At 44.6% G+C, this 12385-nt stretch overlaps 1 protein-coding gene across 3 annotated transcripts in view; it reads right to left on the bottom strand.

The window, feature by feature from the left end:
• The window catches only part of LOC135897255 (uncharacterized), a 99335-nt gene that overhangs the window by 43050 nt on the left and 43900 nt on the right, over positions 1 to 12385 (bottom strand). The window lies entirely within an intron of this gene.

The raw sequence follows: 12385 nt of genomic DNA, 5'->3' as shown, positions 1-12385 counted from the left end.
TCGATCCCGTCGAGCTCCTCGTAGAGAGGAGTGAGCGATATCGGCTGCACGAATGAAGCGCCACGCAACGCGCCTATATACCTACATAAAAGGCATATGCCTAACACCGTGCGACCGCAACGTTCTCTGTGTGGACGACACCGTACAATATTTCAGAGAAGAGATGGACGAAAGAAGAAAAAAAGAACAGTTTACCCGAGGCACGTGCGGTTTGCGACCTCACACAAAGGGAAGATGGACAGAAGGATATAGAAAGTAAACCACACATTAGAACGGTGCTTACTTCACATAAACGCGCAAAGAAATGAAGCAGGTGCCAGATAAGCCTGCAGGAAATTGGCCTATCTGTATTCAATGAGAATGCCAGCACAATATTTATTAAATGCCCCAACCTCGCAATTTCTTTCAACACTTTGTAGGGCAGGTGCATGGAAGCCTTTGTCTTTATTGCTTTAGTAAAACGTGTTATCGGGTGGAGCTTCTGAAAAATTCGCAAGGATATAGATGCTTTTCACGTGCATGAAATTATTGTAGGGTTTAGTTTCTCGAGTAGCCGCTTTCAACTCTGAAAGGAGCTTATTCGATTAATCTCTTCTGAATGATATTAATAATCTAGTTCTCGATTGCGTGCTCTCACTTGTGTCCTGTCTTATAGTTGTTCCTGCCTCAATTGCGCTATCGACAGGGTGACTTTGAACCAGACCGTTCAAGTTATATCGAAGTGGAACTCCGCAATCTGAGCACCTAAGGGAAGTTCCGAGGTGAACAATTTCAAAGCTCTTAACTATCCTTGAAATCATCGGAAGTCCGACCTTTGCATCGACACACGGTTGAAAATAACGGAAAATTCTCTTTGAATTGCACGCTGATTCCAATGGAAGTCGGAAAAGAAAGATATCGAAATAGGGCTCCCCACCGACAAAAGTAATGACTATCCGTGCACTTTACGGTGGACATGAAAATCAATTTGTTCGGAGCCAGTATCCAAGAGGTCAGTGTTGAGAATAAATGAGGTAGCCGGCAAAAGTAGCGGTAGCATAACGCGCAGCTGTCGAGTAGCGTGCAGCTGCAAACCCGCGGGGCTTCTTCACCCAGGAACCTCGGTCAAGAGCCTCTCACTTTTTCCTCTAGACGGGCCCTGCACACTTTTCTTTTCTTCAAAAATTCCAACTTTGCAGCGCCGCGTTTGCAGTCGCTAACGCTGTGAGCGGCAAGAAAATGGAAGCTCCACTCGTCGGCCTTGCCTTGTCAGCACGTGAATAAAGCGATAGAGTGTCCTCGCTCTATACGATAGAGTGTCCTGCGTGCGCCTCAACGTTTGTACAAGAACTTCCTCTGCCACAAAAGCTTCGTGTTCTGCCTTCGGAAACGTCCCCTCACTGGCTGCTTCCTTTTTGTGAGCTACAGTTTTGAATGAAGTGTCGTACTCTGCCTTTCTAGTGCTTGTCCTCTCTCCCTCTCTCTCTCTCTCTCTCTCTCTCTCATTGCTTACGTCGGGTACATCGAAAAAAGTTTAGCTGTCATAAACGCTTGGTCTGTCGTGCATGCGACAGCTCAACCTCTGATACCTAATTATCTGCTGTCCACATTCTGTGGCATAATTGTAATTGCTAGAATAGAATAGAATAGCTTTATTTCCATCTACTTGATGGAGGAGGCTGCAAGTAAAAGCTGCTCCAGTACGCAGCTTGACGAGGCCCACAGCCCCCTCTACAGAATATTCGGCAACAGCATACATGGAAGCACACATGCAACATACATACATATATACACATACACATATACATATGTATACATACATATATATACACATACTCGTATATACTCTCATATATACTCTCATGTATACTCTCATATATACTCTCGTATATACTCTCATGTATATACTCTCCTACATCTTTTTGCATATTCTATTGTTCAATTCAGTTGTTTCCACTTTCGCGGTACACTCGTCGTTGCGCCAGAAACACAGAGATCAAATGTAAGCGTCGTGTCTGAATCATCAGTTACAGGTATACTTTTATATACAGACGGAGTTATGAAACCATACCGTGCCGTTTGCTGCCTTTCTGCATTGGTAGCCTTGAGTAAATAGGCGCTCATAATGGGGCAAAACTGCTGGCTTTCACTGACGACTCGAGTAGTGAGGATGGGTATGCCGTGCCTTTGTCATGCCCACGTCGTGATCACACCATAGTTTCAGGCCTTGTGAATAAACATATGCATAAATTGCTGAAATGTATATATAGTATTTGAAACATTACACAATTATTGTAAAAGCGTGGTAGCGTAGGCAATATTTGCAATGAGCTGAACTGAAACAAGTCTACTTGATGCGCAGAAACATTTATTTAAAAACAAGAAAGATAAAATGCTGACATTTATAAAAAATTCTGTTACGAGCGAATTTAATGCGTGTGCGGCTTCTTAGGGTGGTATCTTATGACCTTTGTCTGTCACTTATTTTGCATTTCCGCGATTTTTTGCGCAGACAGGTGGTTATTTCCGATTCCCGAACGATATAAACAACTTTCGGTCTTGCTTCTGCAGCGGCCGTCACGTGAACTTGTCGTCTGTTTCCAGACAATCGCGCACTTTTCAAAATTATGACTGTGCCTTCACCAAAATTTTTACCAGGATCTACTGCGCGACTTCATTTGACTATTTTTCTATTCATTCATTTGACAATTAGGGTAAAAAAGGAAGTAAATTATGGGACCCTTTCGTGCCGCTATATATAGGCTGGCTAGAAGAACAAGAAATAAAATATAGGGTTATACATCAGTATGGATTTACACTTCCGTGCTACCAATGCTACATTGTTATCAGGCATCTGTTCCCACATGAACCAAATGCAACATCACTGAGCAACATATGTGAGTTAACTACATCTACGTAAAGTGCAATCAAGCATTGCATAGAAAGAAAGCTAAGTTTCTCTAACGGATTGAAGGAAACCATTGAAATTCGATCAATAGAAACAAACACACACAAAAAAGCGCAATAGCGACAGGTTACCAACCACCAGAACAACAAATACGACTCTGTCGTGCCTAACTAATGACGGTAAAAAAGTTTACTCGCAACTGCACAGGAATATTTTGGATATCCACCAATTGCATATCGCGCCTGAGTGTACTCGTTACCAACGCGCTCAAGAAAATTATTCGCGACTAAGGAGTAATCCGAATGTTAATTAAGATATTTACCCTGCCCTGCACCCCCAGCTTTTTTCGGCTGGTATAAGCGCCGCTTTCCCACACGATTCTTTGTCGGGGCTTGTGCGCTACGGTCGAGCACGTTGCCAGACAAAAAATGCGTGTTCTGTCCCGCCCGGGAACCGCGACAACCTTACGCACTTTGACGCGCTAACTACCCGTGCAGGTCGAGTGATAAGCGGCGCTATTCCCGATATGCACGAGCGAAGGCGAATGGCCGCTGCAGACGTGGAGGCACGCGTGCGCGTAGGGGCAGTCATTACTTTTCGGAACCGGACGTTTCCTCGTTTTTCTCGCTTCCGGAATAGACCGCTTCTGCTTTCCGCGGTTGGAAACGCGTGAACTCTGCGATCCGTGGCTATGACCCGGATGTGAACGACCATCTGCGTCATGGGCGCGCAAGCATTACGAGTTCATCGAAAGTGATCGGAGCCTTTAGCTGGTATTTATATTGTCGGGAACTGCGTCGTACATGACGTAGCAGGGCTTGCTCTGTCATTGAATAGCGGGTGCCGTAACGTAGCCTCCTGCTAAAATTACGAAAAGGCAATCTGATGCTGTAGACGTTGAACAACAATGAAAATAATGGGTAGTAAATCATTTTTCTTTTCTTGTATGTGGAAGGACATGGTTAAGAAAAGAAACTGCAGCTTCTTTCGGGTTCAAATCTGAGAAATGCTAGTTGCACAGCTTACATCATACTGCGTAATAATTTTCACTGCATAAATAAAGGCATTGACAGTGCTTGGTATCTGTGTCGCTGGGCTTGGATACCCGCCGTGGTAGCGTAGTGCCTTTGCCATTGCGGTATTACGCCCGATGGCTCTGGATCAAATCCCGGCCAAGCGCGAAATTGAAGAATGCCCGAGTACCATGCATTTGGTGCACGCTAAAAAACTCCAGGTAGTCGAACTCTGTCGGGAGGCACCCACTACGGTGTGCCTCACAATGTTGTCGTGATTCTGTCGCTTATAAACCGAAGAAATTAATTACGTTTATGATTGGATTGCCTTTATCAGTGACACTCCACAAAAGGGTGACTCTTCGATAAGCTTATTTTCTTTTTTCAATGTTTGGGAGCCTATAAGATCATGCAATTGAGAAGGTATATAAGGGTAATTATTAGCAGACAGAGAATTGCCGATGACAACATTGGGATAGAAGAAGGTTGCTCCAAACCAGAAGGAGGAGCTTTACGCGAATATATGTGCAACTCAACCTTCCCCTAGTTGCTGAAGCACTCTACTATTTGCGCACGTAGCCTAGTGTAACATGTTTATCTACTATTTAATTACGCATCTTTATCTACAAACATCGGTCCTGGGCCCTCTAAAGTAAAGCCGTTCAAAAATTGTCATTCCAATTTTGCAGTCAGCCCTCCAGATTGGTGAAGAAATGTTTGGCTCACCCGCACTTCACCTGTCTGTCACGTGACGTCAAAAAACGGTGACAGCTCCCAATCTGAGGTAACGCGTACCCACTGATTATGCATGAATAGACCGAATAAAAGAAAAAATATTATTTTTGATTCGGCGGCTTTTCGCCATTAGCCCACTGCTATTGGTCAATAGTTTACGGGGTGAGCCCACTTCGCCTGTGTGTCACGCGACGTCACAAAACCACAAAAATTCAGCCCGTGAAACTCCTGTGTGTGCGGTAAAGATGCATGAGTATGGCGAGCGAAACTTAATTTCATTCTGAATAGTCGGAAACTGCCCAGTTCCGAAAGGAATAGAATATGGATACCCGTCGATCGCTCTGGTACTGGCCATTCGTACCTGTCAGAATGCGTGGATTTCTTGGCGCAGAATAAACATTTTGCGTGGCAGTATAACGTTATCGAGAACTTTAGGCAAGTATGTGACATCGCTCTGACAACTCTGTTGAGGATCCGTTTTGGTGGCATTCTTAACGTTCCATTGCACGCCACCGCGATTCTCAACCAGCCACAGCCAACTAAGTAAGGGGAAGCTGACCAGTCGTATACACCGGCACCACCCTCCTCATTGGGTTATCTATTTTCACCTTGCTGCCTCGGCGACATCGTAACCCTGTGCACCTATGCACGTCCCTCGCCTGTTTTCAGAAATCAGATTTTATTTGTATTGAAAGCAAACAACAGTTACCTCCTATAAACGAGTTGAGCGTTTGACTGGGTTGCTCAGACACCGCTGCGGGTCACGGCCCGATGCTTGCGTCGGCGGTTGCGTAAATTTGTCGTCAGGAGATTGGAATAAAATCATATTGGAATATTTTTTCCGTTATAGGGCCCCTTCTTAACAAAGAATGCGATATTCCAGGCCCACTTCACATGACGATGAAGGCTTGTCGTCTTACAGATGGAGTTCTCTGACGGCACGTTGTAATCACAAAGAGGTACACGCATCCGGGCATTTAATTGAACAAACGACCAGTCAGATCGCATACAAGTAGTATTTGGCAGTGTCAAAGCGTTATGTTTTAGTTTAGTGAAGTGTAGTGCAACCCCTTCCATGCTACAAACATTTTGCTTTCCATGGAATAAGAGAGACTAAACTTTCGGTTTCAGACTTTGCTTAAAACCTTTAGTTTACTTCAACTTCAGAAATTACTGACATACTTGAACAACCGTCACAAAAACGACTAGGTTAAGGAAACGACAAGGTCGGGACTAACTGGTTCGTGGGGCCAACTCTACCGTGAAACAGAACGAAAATCCAGGGAAAGCCTTCAACTTGGCATGCGACAGCGCACCTTCATGAACGATTTCACGAAATCCGCGCATGCACTGTGCTTTCTGTCATCATTCCATTGACTGATTTGTTTTTGGTCACTTCTTGCTTAGAAAAGTCAGAATAAGGTTAACTCTCCTTTCATTTTGGTCAGGCCATTGGAAATACGGGATAGAAAATGTTTGTGTGCCTTTTATCTTTCACACATTCACCTAGACATTCCGTAATCAGCCTGCCGGATCTCAGGCTAGGCTGCCCTTGCGTTGCGACCTGATTCCTAACGCAGCACGCAACTCCATCAGTCTGCTACTTTCCACGTCACAAATGAGCGGCTGAAAACGTCACGCTCCTGCAGCAGTACCCGGCATATACGACTACAAGTTCTAGAGTCGTGATTCAAATAAGAAATACAATAAGGAATGTAGCATTCCAAAAATTATGGCTTTATGGAACTGTCCTCTGGGCAGCATAAAGATGCATAACAAGACTCGGCGGAGTCTCAGAAGAAGAGCGAACCAACGCTCGTGGTGTTGACGATCTGACGGCTTCCAAAGCCACGTGTCTGCAGTTGAGGTTTCTCACTCGCACTGTCAATCTCGCGCCATACTCAACAGCACTATCAGCATCTGCCAGCAGTCGGGGAGAGTCGGTACAGCACCCAGCGCAACTTCATGGACACAAAAAAACAAGCAAGCAAAGATGAGGACTTCGCGCCACGTGTTCACCATCACCGTTTAGCTCCGCATACCGCGCGGGACCCATCTGCAAATAGGGCAGCGTCCAAAAATATGGTCGGGCCGGCTCCGACGTTCGACATCTACGCCGCGTTCCTTAAGGTGCCAGCTGTGCCCGGACACCTGCGCAGAGTCTGCCTAAATGCGTCCTATCACCTTTCCTGCATGACCCGTCTCCAGACCAGGCGGACTCTCTTTCCCGTCATTATCGGCACGCTGTTCGTGCGAGGGTACCTGCGAGTGCATGCTTGCCACCTCCGCTATCTTCCCGAAGCTTCTTCCCACGTGCCGAACCCATCACGCGCGGAAGTTACGGTCGCTGTATCCTCGTGCGCAGATCCCCGATTAAAGAAAGGCCTCGGGCCGAAAGCACTTGTTGACGCATCCACTTGCCTTGTCGGACATGCGTGCAAATGGTAATAACGTGTACACTGCCCTAAATTGCCCCCTGTTGCCGCTCGACTTGGCACTCTCCTTGAGTGAGTTTACAATGATGCAGACATTTCCTAGCATGTTTTTCCTCTTCTAACAAGCTGCCGTGCTCAAGGAGAAAAAGGGAATGCCGGCTTTTCATTCAGAGGACTCTCTTGAGTAATTGCGAATGCGCTTGCGCTGAACGCGTGTGTATGTGTGCGTAGCCTAATACAAGCTGACAGCTACGCCCTGACGAAAAGAAAAAAGGCTGCACAACGAAACGACTTACTTCTAGGATGTTCATTTTGGGATTTAGATCGCCCAATATTTTACTAGAAAGGCTAGCTTTCGTTCTCCTTGCCTTTGACACCAAGTCACCAAAGATATATAATTGTCCCAATTCAACAGCGAGCTCATATTTGACCAGTGCTGACCCTGTTTAGCGCCCGAGGAACACGTGTACGGTATACGGCAAAAGAAAAAAAAAACGTAGTTATATTGGCCCAACGTATAAATATTTTTGGTGCACAATCAAATTCTGGACTATAACCCCCAAATTGCACACAACCGGCTGCGAGAGACGCCGCAGTAGGTGGTTCTGTATTATGTTAAACCGCCTCGTCTTCTTTAAGGGCTGACGAACCTGTATACAGGAGCGATTTTAGCATTATGCACAAATTGTAATGCAACTGCACATGCAGGAAATCAAGACAGTGACCATCTCCGCAGCAACAGAACGCCATAGGCATTGCGTCACTGCGGAGGTTCGCACGCTTTCTTTGCAGACATAGGAAGAAGTAGCCTCTGGTCAAAGCAAATAATTGTAGCTCCGCTGAGTGTTTTAAGTGAGCGCCTCCGACGCAAGAGTATACCAGCAGCGGCTTCCAAGGCCTGGCTCACTCTAACAGAGTTCCACGCTAAATTATTTTGCAGAGAATGGCACATATTTTTTCTCGCTTTCTACAAATTTTCCTTATTGTAGTCATCGAACTTCTTCATAAAGTCACGATACCCTGGCAGCGATCGCCAAGGCGGAGCCCGCGATACGTTGCGTGAAATGTACCGTATTGTACAGTGCGACACAGAAAGCTAGGGGCATTTTAATTTCTGTGATACCGCTGTGGTCGCGCAGGATATCCGCGATTTCCATTTCTCAAAAGCAGTATGGGTCATATTCTGCATTTGTTACAACAATTATGCGGTTTACGTGCCAGAACCACTTTCTGATTATGAGGCACGCCGTAGCGCAGGACTCCGGAGATTTCGATCACCTGGGGTTCTTTAATGTGCACCGAAATCTAAGCACACGGATGTTTTCGCATTTCGCCCCCATCGAAATTCAATCATTCAATCCATTCAATCCCGCGACCTCGTGCTCAGCAGCCCAACACCATAGCCACTGAGCAACTACGGCGGGTATTTTGCATTTGTCTACAATGCACCTACGGTATATTATTTCTCGCAGGATGTGTCTTTCAAGCACATGCGTCGGCACTATGGCGAGTCTTGTTTTGAGTTCGGTTGCGCACACATTGTGATATATATATATATATTATATGGTTACCTATTTAAGAGACAGAGCTAACGTAAGAATGAACACCAGTCACTGCATATCCGTGTTGCCGTGGGACAGACGGCTACTACATCGCCAATTGAAAACTGGTTTGTCCCGAACGACCGTTTGTCTGCTGCGCACTCTCGCGAAGAGGGCATTTTTTCGAGAGGATATGTCGTTCAAACGCTGCAAAAAAAAAAAAGAAGATAGGCCATTGCTCTCGTTTGTTGTCGTTGAACAGGAGTTTCACTTGAGTGAATGTAGAATGCGTGTCATCTTTCACCGTAAAAAGCAGAAGCGGTAGGGTCTCCGAATTCAAACTCGTTCAGCACGCTACACTTGGCTTCATATCCTGCGAACCATCTCGGCAGGTGCGGTCTAAGATTAGGGTGAAGGGAGGTTTGTGGGAGATGGCTTCGTCCCACACCGGCTTCGATATAAGCTGATGGAGAATTAATTTGATAATGAGAATTTTACGAATTACTACGGAACTCCGTATCTCCAGGCAAAAATTTTTGCTATTACAATGGTCTTATTTTTCGTCCGTATATAATAATCGTGGACTACCTCTAAACCAAACTTTATTTTTGTATGAAAGCTTCTCTTCAAATCTCTGCAAAAAAAAAAGACGGTAGAGTGACGTCTGACGCACACGTAGCGGAATGAGGCTCGTTTCAATATACTGCAATGTATCCTTGGACAAGTTGATTTTCGGACACGCTCAAAGTGTTGCATCTAAATGGTGCCCTCCAAGAAAGGATATCCAGGAGAGAGCAAAAGTAATCTGTCTACAAAAACACAGCAAAATGAAGACGTTGACAGGCTTGTTATACCCACGTTTGCTGTTGGCTGGCACGAAATGAGTGGCTACGGCACTGGACGATCAAAGAGACTTGATATGCACTGAACGTCTCATTCGCTCTATGGCGACGGCGCTTTTGAGAGCGCATCATGGACCGGTTTTGCCACGTTCAGAGCGTTAGCGCAAGGGTGCGGTCGTTTCAGTATTGACCGCAGTCCTGGATGGTTTTTCCCTGCATTTGAGCTCAAGGCAACGTTGTGGGCAATGACTAAGGACAGCGTCATTGCGCATTCTCCCCGTGAATTTCGCGGTAAGGGGGGGGGGGATGGATGGGGGAAGGGGCGCGTAGATGCCTCTGCTGAATTCCTGACCTGTCGTAACTTTTTATCCTCACATCGCTGCATTTCGATATCGAAGGTTTAGCGTGTTTCTCTTGGTGCCACCGCAGCGCACTTTCTGCCGCGGCTGGTATTCAGGTCTCGACGAATTGCTCTTATTAGGAGCATTCTTTGCGGCAGTGTGGTGAAACTCGTATTAAAAGCGGTCTATTAGTATAGCACGTTATTCATAGTCCTGTCACTCGGAGACATCGCACGTTTAATATATATCTTGTTGTAATCGTGGCCTTTCTCCTTAATACATAACATTTAGGTGATGTTGGCGCCTTGAGGTGGTGGCGGCTGCTCTTTCTCATATATATCCGATATGTCCGAAAAATGAAGTAGCAGGCACACGTGGAACAAATAATACAAAGGTAAAACGAATGAAAAAGTTAGATAGTGACTTGACGTAAATGCAGTAATAGCAGCTCATAAGTAAAACCACGTGTTGGAACATAAAGTCATTTCACCGAAACGCAGAAAAGACAAGTAAGTAAAAAAAAATTGGTCAAATGTTACTGTCCCTTCTAATTTATTGGGGTTAGTCTTTGTTGTATCGAGTAATGTTCTGAAGAAGGGGAAGCATGAAGGTGAGATAAAAAAAACAGCAAATGTGGCAGAAAAAAAAGGAAGCATTCCTCAGTGGTTGCTTTGGCTGTTAACTCATTTACTGCGGCAGTAGCCTTCTGCCAAAGTGAACATGACCATCTTATTTAAGTTTCCTACTACTTCTTCGAATAATTGGATTCATCCACTACTAGGAACTGGACCGAAAAACACAGGTTATAACGCGCTTTATAGGAGGAAGGAATCAGGTTATATAAAAGGACATATTAATAAAAAAGTAAATATGTGATATAATATTTATAACACTATCACAACTATGGGGCATTAGAGAAAGGATAGTTTAGATTGCATGAATTCCTCACTTGTTCGTTGTAATGTTGGCAGCTTCGTTTCTGCTGGAATAGTATTGCATGATGTGTAATTCGAATTATAAACATGGACAGATTTTAGCCCTCTCAAGAGTACCTCTGTGTAAGGAAGGTATATTTACTTAAGATGCATAGCTTTTTGGGACCTTTTCTTTACCGCTGTATGTCGAAAAACGTAAACCTTTTCTTAAGGCTGTTCCAAATTTCACTACTCAAATATATTTGATTCAGATAACCTTGGTACACTCTAAAAATTTTAACACCCTTAAGGGTGTAAATGACTTGTCCCATGGGTGACACCCTTTTTGGGTGTATTGCTACACCCCAAGCAACGGGATGCAAATTAACACCCCACAAAAGAAGGGGTGTTAATATGACGTCACCTCGCCTATGGGTGTAAAACCAAACAACACCCTTTCTATATGGGGTGTAACGCAGACACCACCCTTTCAATATGGGTGTAGCAGGGACAACAGCCTTCCAAAAGGGTGTTATCCCTGCAATTATTTTAGCGTTCGCTACAGCCATGTAGTTGATGGCCAGACTAGCTGTTGTGAATGCTGCCTAGCTTTAGCTATGGTACTACCTTGTTCAGTATGAGCCAGAATCTGTGAGGCGCCCTCATATTGCGCTTCTGGTCCGTCATTTGGTAGCATAACGTGCGTCCCTTTCAGGCAAACAACTTAAGGTTTCGCCATTGCAGCAAGGCACACAGGCCATGCTTTTCGTAATCTTCCTCTGCAGTGATAGTACACTGCCGGCAGGATGCAGAGCGCAATAACAATGCGCGCTGCACTAAGGACACAGGATCTCCCGCACCTTGGTGCACCAGTACTTATAACGCCGTGGAAACAGCACACAGCCAAAAGCATGGTTACATGCATTTCAGAAATAATTAAAAACCTCCACTTTTCTTGGTCAAAAATTTTCGCAACCCCAGCTCGACCAGGAGGGAAAGACACCATAGCTCGTTGTTGTAGCTCATATTGAATGCAATTGAGCGCAAGCAATGCATGGATTGGCGACGGTAACAAGTGCAGTACTACAGAAGCATACGTTTGCCTGTCAAGCAGTTTTTTGCCGTTTTAAGCACACATTTTATACCTCTATTCATTAAAGTTGTCATTTATCTCCACGGGATGCTTCTACTAGTACTTTCACATATGACTTAAAGGTAGCACTGAAAGCCAAAGAACAAAGTGCTTCCACGCCGATTAATGTTTCAGCATTTACGAACAAAACAGCATGTGTAGCTGTGCATGCTGTTCAATATATAAGCATGCACTATTTCCTGAAATATATGTATGCTCTATTTACTGCCAGCGACCTGCTTATACCCAATAATTTAGTTTATTTTTCACCATGTGCTTGCATTGAATATACCACAGGCATTGTAAGTTAAGCTACCAGAATAACAATCAGCTAGTCTAAGGTTACCTAATTGAACAAAATCATTGTAAAATTTGTGACGAAATGTCAGAAGAAAAGTATTTATTTCATTAAAGAGAAATGGTTACATAATAATGTTTGCACATTTTAAATGTAAAAAGGAAAATAGGGAGTAAAACCATACTAATACAAAGACATAAGCACCAAATAATGGGCACAGGCTTGCTCAATTAAATTTTAAGCGGAA

Source organism: Dermacentor albipictus, unplaced genomic scaffold, assembly GCF_038994185.2.
Source record: "Dermacentor albipictus isolate Rhodes 1998 colony unplaced genomic scaffold, USDA_Dalb.pri_finalv2 scaffold_35, whole genome shotgun sequence".
Taxonomy (NCBI): Eukaryota; Metazoa; Arthropoda; class Arachnida; order Ixodida; family Ixodidae; genus Dermacentor; species Dermacentor albipictus.
This window is presented reverse-complemented; position numbering and strand designations above follow the sequence as displayed.